The 13,143-nt window shown below is 50.4% G+C and overlaps 1 protein-coding gene across 3 annotated transcripts in view; it reads left to right on the top strand.

Annotated features, from left to right (window-relative positions):
- Nucleotides 1–13,143, top strand: part of SH3GL1 (SH3-domain GRB2-like 1) — a 30,581-nt gene that overhangs the window by 1,706 nt on the left and 15,732 nt on the right. The window contains exon 1 of one of the 3 annotated variants that reach the window (XM_014949688.1): nt 5,571–5,645. The exons of the other annotated variants lie outside the window; for them this stretch is intronic. The gene's annotated coding sequence lies outside the window, so the exon portion shown is untranslated. Of the gene's footprint in view, nt 1–5,570; nt 5,646–13,143 lie in introns of those variants that run through there. 3 annotated transcript variants of the gene reach the window in all.

Below are 13,143 nucleotides of genomic sequence, written 5' to 3' on the forward strand. Positions count from 1 at the left end.
TTTTCCAGGGTGGGGGGGGGGGGGAAGGTTGTGCTGAAAAACTCGGTGTGGGAGGATGTTGTCGGTGTCGCGGGGCAATTAAGGGTGAAAGCTCATCAGTGAGTCAGGAGCAACGTGTTTCTAAAGTCTAAAAATGTCACTTTTAAAACACCTGGTGAAATGTTTTGTGGGGAAAATTATTATGAAGTGAAATCGTACGTGGTTTTGGGGGTTTTTTTCCTGTTACAGGTGTCTTTTGTTTTTTTTCTGTAAAAGGAATTATTTTAGCTGCTTGGGGAAAAATTAAACCCGGGGAGAAGTAGGTTGCCCAACTTGCGGATTTGGTGGCCGGTTCACCTCTCCTGCATGTGCTTCACTCGAGCATTTCAGTGTTAAATCAGGAGATGAGGTGTATTTGCAATTCCCTGTGTGGATTTGCAACAGCACCGTTGAGTTTTTCGGCGGCTCTTGTTGCCACAGGGTTTTGGGAGCTGATTTCATCCAAAAAAGCTGGGTTTGGTGCTGTATTTGCCACCACCATTGGTGAAGCCACTCGCTTTGCAGGGACGAGAGGGACACTGTCCTCTTTCGGAGGCACTGCCACCCCCTTTGCACAGGTACCCATGCTTTAGAGATGCTTTAACTGGGAGCGACTGGTTCCAGTTGGGTTATTTTTCTGCCTTCTCTTCTCCTTTCCCTTTCCACCCTCCTTCCCTTTCCCTCCACCGGTCCCACTCCTCAGCCGCCCCTTGGCTGCAGGAGAGGAGGATTAGTTATTTTTTTGGCTCCCTTAAAGCTGTCGGCCGTTGCCAAAACCAAACATGTGGAAGATCTTTCCTAAAAAACGTTAACGTTTCGTTCCACGTCTGTTGTTAATTGAAGAAAAACCGAGCCAGGACCAAGGTCTGCAAGGACCCCGGCACCGCTGGAGCGGCAGGTTTGGGATCCCCTTGTGCCACGAGAGTGGGGGGCTAGTTCAGCCCCCTTGGGGAGAGCCCAAAGGGAGCAGAGTTTGGCTCGTGGGCTTGTGCTGTCTGATTCCTACAAGCCCACGGCTTCCCTGGGTGAGGCAGCCGGGCGCCCACACGCAGGAGAACGCCGAGATGGTATCCTGCAAAATAAAGTCACGTTGGCAAACGCTGCAGATGGTGTGGTGCATCCAGAACAGGTTTTGCTAGTTCACAGCAAAATGTTCTTTTCTTTTTTTTTTTAATTTATTATTAAAAGAGAGAAAAAAAAAAACAACCAACCCGTAGAAAACATTCTTGCCAAAGGAAGGAGGAGAAACAGCAGCAGCAGGTTTGAGCTCCGGGATCACGATCATCCGGTCTTGGGTACCATCCAGCTTTGATCCATCAGCATCCACTTGGGGATCTGCAGGAACCTTTTGTAGAAGTGGCTTCTTTTGCTTTTTAGCCAGGCTGATGGAAGTCCTAAAAGCCTGCAAAACTTCCCGTTTCCATTTTTCCATTAGGATAGGGCAGGCTGAGCCGAGCCAGGCGCCCGCCTGTGCCCTTCCTGGGTGAATCTGATGCTTATTTGAGCCTGCAAAACTTCCCGTTTCCATTTTTCCATTAGGATAGGGCAGGCTGAGCTGAGCGGGGCGCCCACCTGTGCCCTTCCTGGGTGAATCTGATGCTTATTTGAGCCCAAGTGATTTTTTCACAGTCTGCCTGTCGAGCAGCAGCTCTGCCTGGCACTGGGCAGGTTTATCAGCTACTGGTTTGAAGGGACAAGCCCAAGGGTGGAGGAGATGGCGGTGGTAAACACGTCCCCTCCCTCTGTGACAGCGGGACGGTCCTGCCTGGGGTGACACACCGCCTGGCAGCGCGGAGGCAGGAGAAGTGGCACAGCCTGCTCTTGGAGGACAGGTCTAATCCGGGGAGTGGCTTGTGGTGCCCTTTTCCATTGTCCACCTTGGTTTGGTGGCACCGTGGCTCCCGGTGTGGCCTTTTGGGAGCAGCTCCATGGATGTGGAGAGCGTCCCTCTCTGCTCTCAGCAGTTGACCAAAGATGAGCTTGATGAACACTGTCATTTCAGGGGTAACAGAGCCCTTCTGGGGACATGGGACCTTTTTTTTCTGTGCCTCAGCCCAGGCATCACTTTTTTAAGTCTTGGATGTCGCTGTCATCCGTCCCGAACAGGATTAACGTGCTCCCAAATCCTCTGTGGTCCAAACCTAAACCCTGCCCAGCCTTAGGAACCGGGGTAGGGAGTGGTGGCTTGTGCCCTGCTGTCCCTGGCCCTGAGACACAGACCCACAACCTCCTCCTCCTCCTCCACATGCAAAGTACAAAAGCCATTTTCCGAGAAGGAGGAGGGGAGGGAAGAGGCCAGTGCTAATTAAAACTAACAAGCCCTTGACATGGATGCTTTTTCCTGAGTTTGATGACCGCTCTCAAGGCTTCTGAAGATATTTTTGAACGCTCTTTGCTTTCTGCCTGACCCCGGAGCCCAGGATGTGCCTCCGACAGCCGTTTCAGCCCAGAAGGACCACAGAATTCCCCAGCTCCGTACGTCGGCAGCGTTAATGAGCCCTGAGAGCTTCCTTCCCCACAGCCTGGCACCCAGGTGCTGCCATGTGATGGCATCTGCTCCTAGACGTGCTACACAGGGACCATTTGGTGACAAGGGACAAGCACAGCTGATGTGCAGGGATGGCATTTCTCCTTTTTTTTTTCCTTTTTTCTCTGCAGTCATTTGCTTTTGCTGGATTGGGATTTCCCTCATTTCTCTTTGGGTGAGGTTCTTTCTGTGGTGGCTTTGTTCTGTGCTTTCAAATGTGGGGTTTTTCCTCCCTTTTTTTCCTCTCTTTTCCAGCTGATAGCTGTTAAAAGGTACCTTGTAGGGGTTTTGGGGTTTTTTTTGAGGTTAAATCAGTCCTCCTAGCATCTCTGGGGCTTCCTCTTGTTGGCATGAGATGGTTTTCAGCTCACTACCTTTGCTCTGTGTGTGGCTGGGCAGTGGGTTTCTCAGGACATCACGGATGCTCCGTGCAGCACAGCATCTCCTCCTGGAAGAGAAATGGGAAGCGTGGCGTGTGGGATAACCTTCCACATGGAAATCCAAACCCATGAGGCCCCTTGCCCTGGCCAGAGCTTGTCCATCGGTGCCTCGTCTTGCCACAGATGGTTTTGATTGTGCCTGCCCTCCAGCTCGATCCTGCTCTGCTGGAGACTGACACACCCTGAATTTGCACATTTTTGCTCAAAATCACCACTGCTGGAGTTTAATCCATGGATGTTGTGGGGCTGGAGAGGAACTGAGGAGCAGAGGGTCCTGCTCCTGCTGCCAAGGGTGCTTCAGGGCAGCTATCCCAGTGGCAGAGAGATCGTAGACTCATGGAATGGTTTGTGTGAGAAGAGACCTTTAAAGATCATCTAAAGACCTTTAGATGGTCCCCAGGGGCATCTTCAACTCGATCAGGTTGCTCAGAGCTCTGTCCATCCTGACCTTGGATATTTCTAGGGATGGGGCATCCACAGCTTCTCTGGGCAACCTGGGCCAGTGTCTCGCCACCCTCAGCATAAAAAATTTCTTCCTTATATCTAGGATCTTCTAGATCTGTAGCTAAGATCTGTCTAGATCTGTTAGATCTTTGTCTACTGCAGCTTTTTGGCCAGTGGATGTGTGTTGAAGGTCTTAGGACAGTGCCCAGAGTCATTTAAGGGGGGCACAACCCCCCAAGAGAGGCCAGTCTGCGTTCTCCAACGGTGTTAGAACTTCATCCTGATTCATCTTGAATCCTCCAGTGATTAGTACAGCCAGGAGTGGACCTGAGATGGTCCATGCGGTGGCTTTTCTACTTTCCCAGAAGGCTGGGGCAAGAGCCTCTTTCATCTGGGGGTGGATTCCTGGAGAAGGCCTTCCTAGTGCACCGGGGTCCAAACTTCACCCAGGAGAGCACCTGGAGCTGCCAGTGGAGGAACCACCAAAGTGGACCTGAGATGGTCCATGTGGTGGCTTTTCTACTTTCCCAGAAGGCTGGGGCAAGAGCCTCTTTCATCTGGGGGTGGATTCCTGGAGAAGACCTTCCTAGTGCACTGGGGTCCAAACTTCACCCAGGAGAGCACCCAGAGCTGCCAGTGGAGGAACCAGGCACCCGAGGTGGGCGTTGAGGTGCTAATTTGGGCTCCCATGTTCTTTTTGAGCTGTTCTGGTGAATTTTGCGTACCCGTGACCGGCCACCAAGTGAGTCAGCAAGAGGAGATGCTGGGAGCAGGTTGTTCCTTGGCTTTTCTGCCATGGTGGTGGCTTTGCTCTGGTGACAAAGGCAGAATGAGGTGCTGTGAGAGCCAGGTCATTCCTCGGGGAGGTAGTTGGCAACGTCGGGCTCTAAGTTCCTTATCTACACATGAGAATTTGGACTGTGGAGTCCAGGAATTCTGCTGATTCCTGCCAGCCTGACCTTTCCTCCCACAGCACCTGATGTTTGCTCTATTAATATTAACCTGGGCAGGAGTCTCCTGCAGCCTCCTTGTAGTTTATCTTTTGATTTTAATCTGCTCCCGATGATGGAAAAAAAGCTGGATTTGCTGGAGCGTGGTGTGACATCCTGTGTCCCAGCTTGTGGGCTGGGAAGGAGTGGGATTCGGCAGTCAAAGGATCATAGAATGGTTTGGGTTGGAAAGGGCCTTAAAGATCATTGAGTTCCAACCGCCTGGCCCTGGGCAAGGACACCTCCCACCACACCAGGTTGCTCCAAGCCCCCTCCACCCTGCCCTTGAACCCCTCCAGGGATGGGGCAGCCACAGCTTCTCTGGCCAACCTGGGCCAGGCTCTCACCACCTTCAAAGTGAAAATTTCCTTACTAATATCTCATCTCAATCTCCCCTCTTTCAGGGTCAAACCCTTCCCCCTCCTCCTGTGGCTCCCCTCCCTCATCCAGAGTCCCTCCCCATCTCTCCTGGAGCCCCTTGAGGGACTGGAAGGGGCTCCAAGGTCTCCCTGGAGCCTTCTCTTCTCCAGGCTGAACCCCCCCAACTCTCTCAGCCCCCCCTCCCAGCAGAGGGGCTCCAGCCCTCTCAGCATCTCTGTGGCCTCCTCTGGCCCCCCTCCAACAGCTCTGTGTCCTTTAGGGACTGGAAGGTCCCCTTTATGTCCTCAGTCACCCTCCTCGCCTGACAACACCCTGAAGCCCCGAGCAGTTTGCTGTGGCTGGAGATGGGTGTTTCAGCACCGTGTGTGTTTGCAGAGCCACGTTTGGCAGGTGAAAAAGCAGAGGAGGACACACGTGTCCCCCTGGTGATGAAGGGGACCAGACTTGAGCACATCCCTCTCCTAACCCAGGTGATGATGAGTGAACATCGCGGTGACTCCTCCTGTCACACGTCTGGCTGAAGTGACTGCGTGTGGGGTATTTTCTGCAGAACTCCCTTCCTTTCTCTCCTTTTCGTGTGTGATTTGTCACCCATGAAACGCCTGGCACGGCCGGCGACGTCGTTTGGCTGGTTAATCATTGTTGGAGCTGAGCTGGGCAGCCCCGGAACGGAGCAGTTTTGAGGCTTTTTCTCAGTATTTTTCAGCCTGTCTGGAATCGCGGGTGGAAAACTCCAGTTCTCTGTACCCCGGCTCCCTTTGCTCCCCTCCTGCTTTTCCAGTGTCAAACAGGGAAAGTGTTATCCCTCGTTTGCAGCTGGAGGAATCTGGGACGCGGGAAGGATACGTGAGTCAGGGCTGGGGAGGGGGGGGATTGTGTGGCATTAGGAGAGCTGATTCCTCCTCGTCATCATCTCGCTCTGCGTGGTGATGCCTTCCTGCCTGCCTGCCTCGGGGCTTTCTCTCTTAAAATTATCTCTTTATCTAACTGATTTCACAGGTTATGGGTGAACTATTGACAGTGGATGGTTGCCGAGGGGGATGGTTTCTGGATGCGGTGGAAGGAAATCCTTCCTCCCCCTTCTCCCTGCCAATGTTTTCCTCCTGGGAAAGAGCAAAACAGGGATGAGATCAGGCAGGCTGGCTTGTAAAAGCTGATTCATTTCTTTAGCACGTTTCTCTTTCTTTTCCTTTTCTCCCCCATCCCTACATACGCCAGTGCCTTTTGCCAGGGCTCGCAGTCCCATCCAAGCCCCAGGTGGGAAACCCAGAGGGAGCTGGGAGCAGGGCAGCTCCTCCTGCCCGAGACTGCAGAAATACCAACTGAAAATCAAAACTGCGGGTAAAAATCAAAATTCTGGACTGCCTTGGTGCCCCTTGGGGAGAGAATTTGTGTGCAGTGGGGTTATTAGGAGTCCGGAGCCCACTGCAACCCCCATCGATGTGCTGTCCCTTCTGGAGAAGGCTCCCGAGCAGGATGTCAAATTCCTGAAAAGACCAAAAATAAAATAAATCCCTAATGCAGAAGGTCTTGGGTTTGTAATGGCAGCTGAACTCATTCAGATGGAAACTCAGCGATGCGTCGAGACGGGGATGCTGTTTCATAAGACTCCCGCGTTGCGGAGCGCTGCGCTCCTGGTCCTTTCCATCTTTTTAATTGTGCTGATTAAATCATCAGCCTGAGCTGTGAAGTCTAAATCATCAGCCCGAGCTGTGAAGTCTGGAGCCTGGAGCTGAAGCTTCTGTCAACGGTGGGGGCCTTTTCCTGCAGATCTGCTCCTTTGTGAGCTGTGTGTCCCCCAACTTCCATGCCCGTGTCCCAGCCTTTGCCCTGGGGAGCGGCAGAGCCCACGAGGATGGGGAAGGATCTGGGCTCATGGGGCTGGGCAAGCCCCTCAGCATCACAGAGCTTCTCTTCTCATAAACTGCTGTGTGACATGGCTTAGTGCGAGATTCAGCCCCTCTCGGCCTCTCCCTGTGATTACAAAAGCGATAATTAGTTTTTATTTTCAAAAGGTTTCCTCTTCCTCTTCCCCCCGGCCCCCCCATCCCTTTTGTGGCCTTTCAGGAATGGTTCCTGTTGACGGGAAAGGGCCGTGTTCGGCCCGAGCTGGGGAGGGGACAAACAACCTGCTTGTGGGATCCTCTCCAGAAGCTGCCTGGTTCTGTGGCTGGATATGGCTTTGGAGATCCCCCTGAAAATCTCACATCGAGGTGTCTTGGGGTGGTGGGACCCCACCTTGAGGTCCTGGACCTGCTCCTCTTGATGAAGAGTCCATCAAGAAAGAATCCAGGCTGCTCTTCCTTCCAAGAAAAGCCTTCCAGCCAATGGCACGTGTAATTAGCTTCGTTGCCGATACCTTATTAATAGAACGTCTTTTCTTTCTTTGGAAGCCATTGGGAATTTTAGGATCTTCCTATCTCATATTAACCGGCTATTAATAAAGTTCATGATACTGTCACTAATTGGATTGCTTTTCTACTCAAAAAAAAAAAAAAAAGTTAAACGCATCTCCATAATGAAATTCTGTCTTTCAGACAGAAGATAAAATTTGCATGATTAAAGCTTTAAAGGGCTTTTTCTAATTGAGAAAATGCTTCATAATTCATCCTAGAGCTTGAAAACCAGGCTGTGTCGTCTCATTGGCCCCGACTTTATTCATCAGTGATAGTTCATTAACCGCTTTCTTGAACAAATGTATTTTGGTTTTCCAGGACTAGCTATATTTAAACTTAATCTTGCCACCTTTGTGATGAAAAGGGCAGAAAAATGCTGAACAATTATGTACGTATGAAGCAAATCCACTGTGTAAGAAGGTGCCATTCTTGCCAGATGGGGTTTCCCCCCCCCTTCCTGATCTTTTTTCACTGTGTAGTTCATGGTGGAGCGTTCAGAAAACATCTTGTTTCCTGCTGACGTGGGTCCCTACGCGTGTTTTTGGGTGGACTTAGGAGGAATTGGGCAGGCACGAATCTGGAGTGCCAGATGTTGCTGGAGCTATTCGCGTCGTAAAGCTCCTCCTGGTCCTATTGGGTGAAGTTTAAAGACAAGGGAGCCTGTAATTTTGCATTTGACAGGGATAATTTAATCTGAATGTTATCTCCTGGAATTTCTGCTTCACCTATTGCTCCAGCTGCGGGGCAGGAAGGCAAAAGGGAAGCATTGATAGTGTCATCTGCAGTGTAAAAGCAAACTGGGAGGGGATTTTTCCCATTTAAACCAGTCTGAAATGAGCGTTGGCAAGTGTTCATGGTGTGCAGCAAGAAAACTGATGTGTGATGTTGCCCAGGCTGGAAGGATGGTGGGGAAAGCTCTGGGAGGAACTGGTGTGGGAGCAGGACTCTGAGCTGGTCCAGCAGCCTCGGGGAGATCTGTTCTCTTGTCCCTGCTCTCCTTTCCTTAGGATGCTGTGCTCGGCTCCGATAGCCACCCCGCTTTTCCTAGTATTCAAATGAACAAGGAAAAACGCCTGTTTATAGTGTTCTCAGTGGTTTCTCTCCCTCTTTGATGTTTGTGTACGCTGAGATATCGCTGGGTCCGTGCTGGGGTTTTCACTTGGCCGTGTTAAACGTGCTCTGGGGGGGCTCCCTCTGCCCCCACCGAGTCAGGAAGAGGGTTTTTGTCTTCCCTTTGATGGAGTCGAGCTCCTGCCTGAGCTCAGCATCTTTTTTCATCTCCCTTTCTGTCCACAAACCTGCCCGGGGACTCACCTTGACTCTTCTGAACTCATTAATGCTCTCTGCCACCCAAAACTCAACGCAGCTGTGACTCAACCTTTTAGGTAATTGCTCTCCGTGTCCCGTCGACCTGGTTTGGTCTCGTCAGGCTGCAAATCCAGAGGTTCTTGTGTCTCCTTCCCAGTTCCGTGATAATCTCTGGGCTCTTTTTTTTTTTCACTGGGTGATGCCAGTTTGTGTCATGCGCCCGGGGAGGTGTTTTTTCATCTCTCTGGGTTTGCACAGGAGCAGAAATCCTCTCTGCTGCTTTTTTTGCGAGCTGCCCCGCGGCCGTGGTGTTTTCCCCAGGGATGTACAGGTGTCCTAAGTCCTCCTGTTCTTTTTTCCCCTTATTTTTTGTGAAATTCCTAGGAAGGGCTTGGGCCAGCTGTAGGCTGACCCAAGGACAGGGCTGCTGGGTGCCCTGCCTCCCTTTGTCATTGAAGCTTTGCAGAAAAGGAGGATTGCAATTACTGGGAGGCACTTCTAGTGCTTTGTACTTTTATATCACATTAATGAGCGGTTCCAAGTCTCAACTACGAGGAGCCTCTTCTCTCTTTTTCTTTTTTTTTTCCCCCTGGGTCTGCAGAGGTCGGGTGGAGTTGCTGAGGAACGATGGCTCAGCAGCTTTGCAGAAAGTCAGGCCGTGATTCACTTAAAGCTCTTCTGAGATAGGACGTGAGGAGGCTGGGCAGGAAATCTGGATGCAAGGCAAATATTCCATGTTTCCCCTCGGTTTAGCAGACTTCCTCCAAACCGCTGGAGTCACTGCAAGTGGGTGAGGAGAAGGGCATTGCTGGGGGAGAGAAGGAAGAGCTGCTTTTTTCCATACGTGTTTTTGTTTTCCCTGTTAACTTGACCCAATTATATTATTTATTTTTTTCCTAGCCGAATAGAAATGATGCCTCATTTGGTCCAGAGCACGTGAGAAGTAACTAATCATAGGAGAAAATATTTCAGGGCTGTTGGGAGGTGCCTCCTTCCCTGCAGCAAGAACATTTTGAGTGTCTCCCTGCAATGAGAGCTCCGAATTGAAACCTTTCCATCTGGGGTGAGTCTGGTTTTAGGGCAGATTTGTGCCCTTTTGGCCTGGTTGCCCAACCCAGCTCAGCATTAGCCCGGGCAAGCCGAACTGTCGGCTTCTGCCAGGGGAGGGAAGGAGGCAGCTTCTTTCTCCTGCTGGAAGAATTTGCTCGGAGAGTACCGAGGTGAGCACAGAGCCTTGGAAACAGGGATCACAACGAAGATTTTAAATAGTGTCACTCTACAGGCAAGGAAAGGGCAAATCCCCTGAGCAAACTGCTGCATTGCAGTGTGTGTGTGTGCCCTTCTCTGGCCCGAGCTCTGCCAGTGTGACCTGCTGGCTGCTGCTTAAGTTACATTTATTATTTATTTTTTTTAATTCATGCTGTCCTCATTCCTCTGAGCCCATCTGCTGGATGGAGATGAGTCATTCGATAGCGCTCTGAGTAGGTGATTTGACAGGTGGCTCCCTAGAAAGCTGGCTTTGCAGGCAGCAGCTCTTTCTGTGAGGTTTCTAGACGATAAGATGACAACCTGAGGTCACTTTGAAGGCTTTCTGCCTGGTGGGGAGCGAAGGGAAGGAGCTCTTCATTGTTCTGGCTTGACCTTCCTGCTCAAAACCGAGGCAATTCCTCCGGTGTTGGGTGGAGAACGGCAAGATCCCCATCTCAGATGGTGAGGGGGTGGAAAGCTCCGGTTGTTTCTAGCCACGTTTTCCTGGTGCACGTGTCTGGAGGCAGCGGAGCACATCTACGTGCCTTTGCACCAGTGCACGGGTGGTGAGTCTGGGATGGGACTGGCCCTCCTCGTGAAAGATGGGAACAGGGAAAATAAGGGGAAGAAAGTTCAGAAGATTGAGGGTTGGAATGAGGAAAAAAAAAAAAGGAAAGAAAGTTGGGAGGAGATGGAGGGCTGGAAGGGGAAAAATGGGAAGAAAGCTCAGAGATTGAGGGTTGGAATGAGGAAAAAGAAAAATGGAAAGAAAGTTGGGAGGAGATTGAGGGCTGGAAGGGGAAAAATAAGGGGAGGGAAGTTCAGGAGGAGATCGAGGAGAGTGGAATGGGAAAAATAAGGGGAAGAAAGCTCAGAAGATTGAGGGTTGGAATGAGGAAAAAAAAATGGAAAGAAAGTTGGGAGGAGATGGAGGGCTGGAAGAGGAAAAATAAGGGGAAGGAAGTTCAGGAGGAGATGGAGGGCTGGAAGGGGAAAAATAAGGGGAAGGAAGTTCAGGGGGAGATGGAGGGCTGGAAGGGGAAAAATAAGGGGAAGGAAGTTCAGGGGGAGATGGAGGGCTGGAAGGGGAAAAATAAGGGGAAGGAAGTTCAGGAGGAGATTGAGGGGGCTGGAATGGGAAAAATAAGGGGAAGAAAGCTCAGAGATTGAGGGTTGGAATGAGGAAAAAAAAACCTGAAAGAAAGTTGGGAGGAGATTAAGGGCTGAAACAGGAAAAATAAGGGGAAGGAAGTTCAGGAGGAGATTGAGGAGACTGGAATGGGAAAAATAAGGGGAAGAAAGCTCAGAAGATTGAGGGTTGGAATGAGGAAAAATAAAGGAAAGGAAGTTTGGGAGAAGATTGAGGGCTGGAATACAGAGTGAAAATGCTCCTGGGGAGCCCAGACAACTGGGGTGGCTGTTGGAGCCATCGGGTGCCCCAGGACAGGTTAGATCAATGGTAGGGCTGATGTTGGGGACCAGCAGCGAGGTCTTGCCAAGGAGGGACAGGGCTTGAGCTGCCGTTGCTCTTTCTCTGGTTTCCCCAAGAGGGATGTGAGAAGCGGTGAGACGGTGTCTGTCGAGTCCCAGCCGCCTTCTGTTTTTAGCTCTGCCTCGAACCTGCTCTTGACAGTAGGCAAATCGCTTCCTCTCCTGCTCTTTCCTCTTCTAGCACTTGTCAGCCCTCTCTCCTGGCAAAGTGGCAGCTTTTGGGGTGAGAAAAAAATCCAGTGGTTGAGCTTCAGGAGGAGCACGGAGCTGCTGGGTGCCTCCAGGTCCCCAGGTGTTGGGGGGATCTGCTGGGGAAGGCGCCTTCCCCTTCGTTACCGGGCTGATGGTAATTGTTCATCCCCTGTTCCTCACAACAACCACTTAGATCTGTTTTCTTCTCCTTAAAGAAGGTCAGAAGTTGCTCAGATGAGGGTGTGCTTTGCTGTGGGTGTGACGATCTCTCCTGAAACTGGGGTGTCCGCTGCCTCTCAGCAACATCCTTCCTTAAGAAAGGATGCCTTTTGGTTTTAATTAACAAAAAAACCACCAAAATAACAAAAAAACCCAACTTAAAAGCCTCTAAGGAGGCGGGATGGAGTCAGATGTACAAAGCTAACGTGAGCAGACAGAACTGCAGCCTCAAAGCACATCGGCTGCTGCTCCTCTCCTCCCAGTTCTTACTGGGAGCTTACTGGGAGCCGGACCCGAAACGACAAGGTCTCGACATGACGTACCCTCCGGATCCCGACTGGTGCCTGCTGTCACACCAGCACCTTCCAGTCTGGCCTGGTTTCCAAGGATTACGCCAGGAAGGTGACAATTAACTTTTAATGAGACACTTTGGCACAGAGAAGGCAGCACATCAGGGCCCGGACACCTGCGGGGGGTTTGCCTTCGGTCAGGAGACACCTCCCAGTATGACCAGGAGACTCTTCCCAGTATGAGCTGGTTCCCGGGAATGCTGTGAGCAGCAGAATCACAGAATCTTCTAGGTTGGAAGGGACCTTAAAGATCATCTTGTCCAACCGTCAACCTCACTGACAAAAATAGACACCCACACAACAAACAAGAAGCATCTTATGCTTCCAGGAGGAAAACACATTTTTTTGGGGCTCTTCAGCCCTGCCGTTGCCAACCCCCACTGACGGCACCCGAGTGACTAAACCCATTTACAACCTATTTATTTTGAAGCTTAAATACACACGCGACGAGTCAATTCTGTTGGCTCTGTGGAGCTACGAACGCCCAGCTGCCTCGTACTCCGTGATGATAAAGCTACAGGTGAAGATAACCCAAAATTACACTTAATGCCAGGGAGTCCAGTTTTGCTGAGCTTGGCTTTATTCATTTTATTATGGAGCAGCCCATAGATCTGAGCATGGCTCAAACTTGGCCCCAGTGATCCCAGTTAGCACTGGTTTTCCTTAACTTCTACCTGTCCCTACCAGGCTGTCGTGTTGGGTGTTCTCAAGCTGTCTTCATCTGTGTTTAAAAACATTTACAGGACCTTTTTCAATTATTTTGTGGGCTGGCTTTTTCCACGGGACTTGCTCTTTCCTGACGAAGCTGTAAAGCTTTGTCTGTTTGCTCATCTGTGGGTTTGTTTTTTTTTTTAATTTCTTGAAGAGAACTTTCTGTTGAGAGGCGGAGGATGGCGAGGAGGAAGAGGAAGGCTTTGATAACACCAGCATCTGGAGGGATAAGGTTTTCATTCTACTGCAGGCAACTGTTTTGAATGCAAGGATGGTGTGTGTTTGATGTGTTATAAACAGGGCTGACTGCTAGGGAAAAAGAAAGCAAAGCTTTTTTTTTTTTTTTTTTTTTTTTTAAAAAAAAAAAAAAAAAAAAAAAAAAAAAAAAAAAAAAAAAAAAAAAAAAGTTCTAGGAAAAATATTAAACCC

This window comes from Calidris pugnax, unplaced genomic scaffold (genome assembly GCF_001431845.1).
Source record: "Calidris pugnax isolate Ruff unplaced genomic scaffold, ASM143184v1 scaffold173, whole genome shotgun sequence".
NCBI lineage: Eukaryota > Metazoa > Chordata > Aves > Charadriiformes > Scolopacidae > Calidris > Calidris pugnax.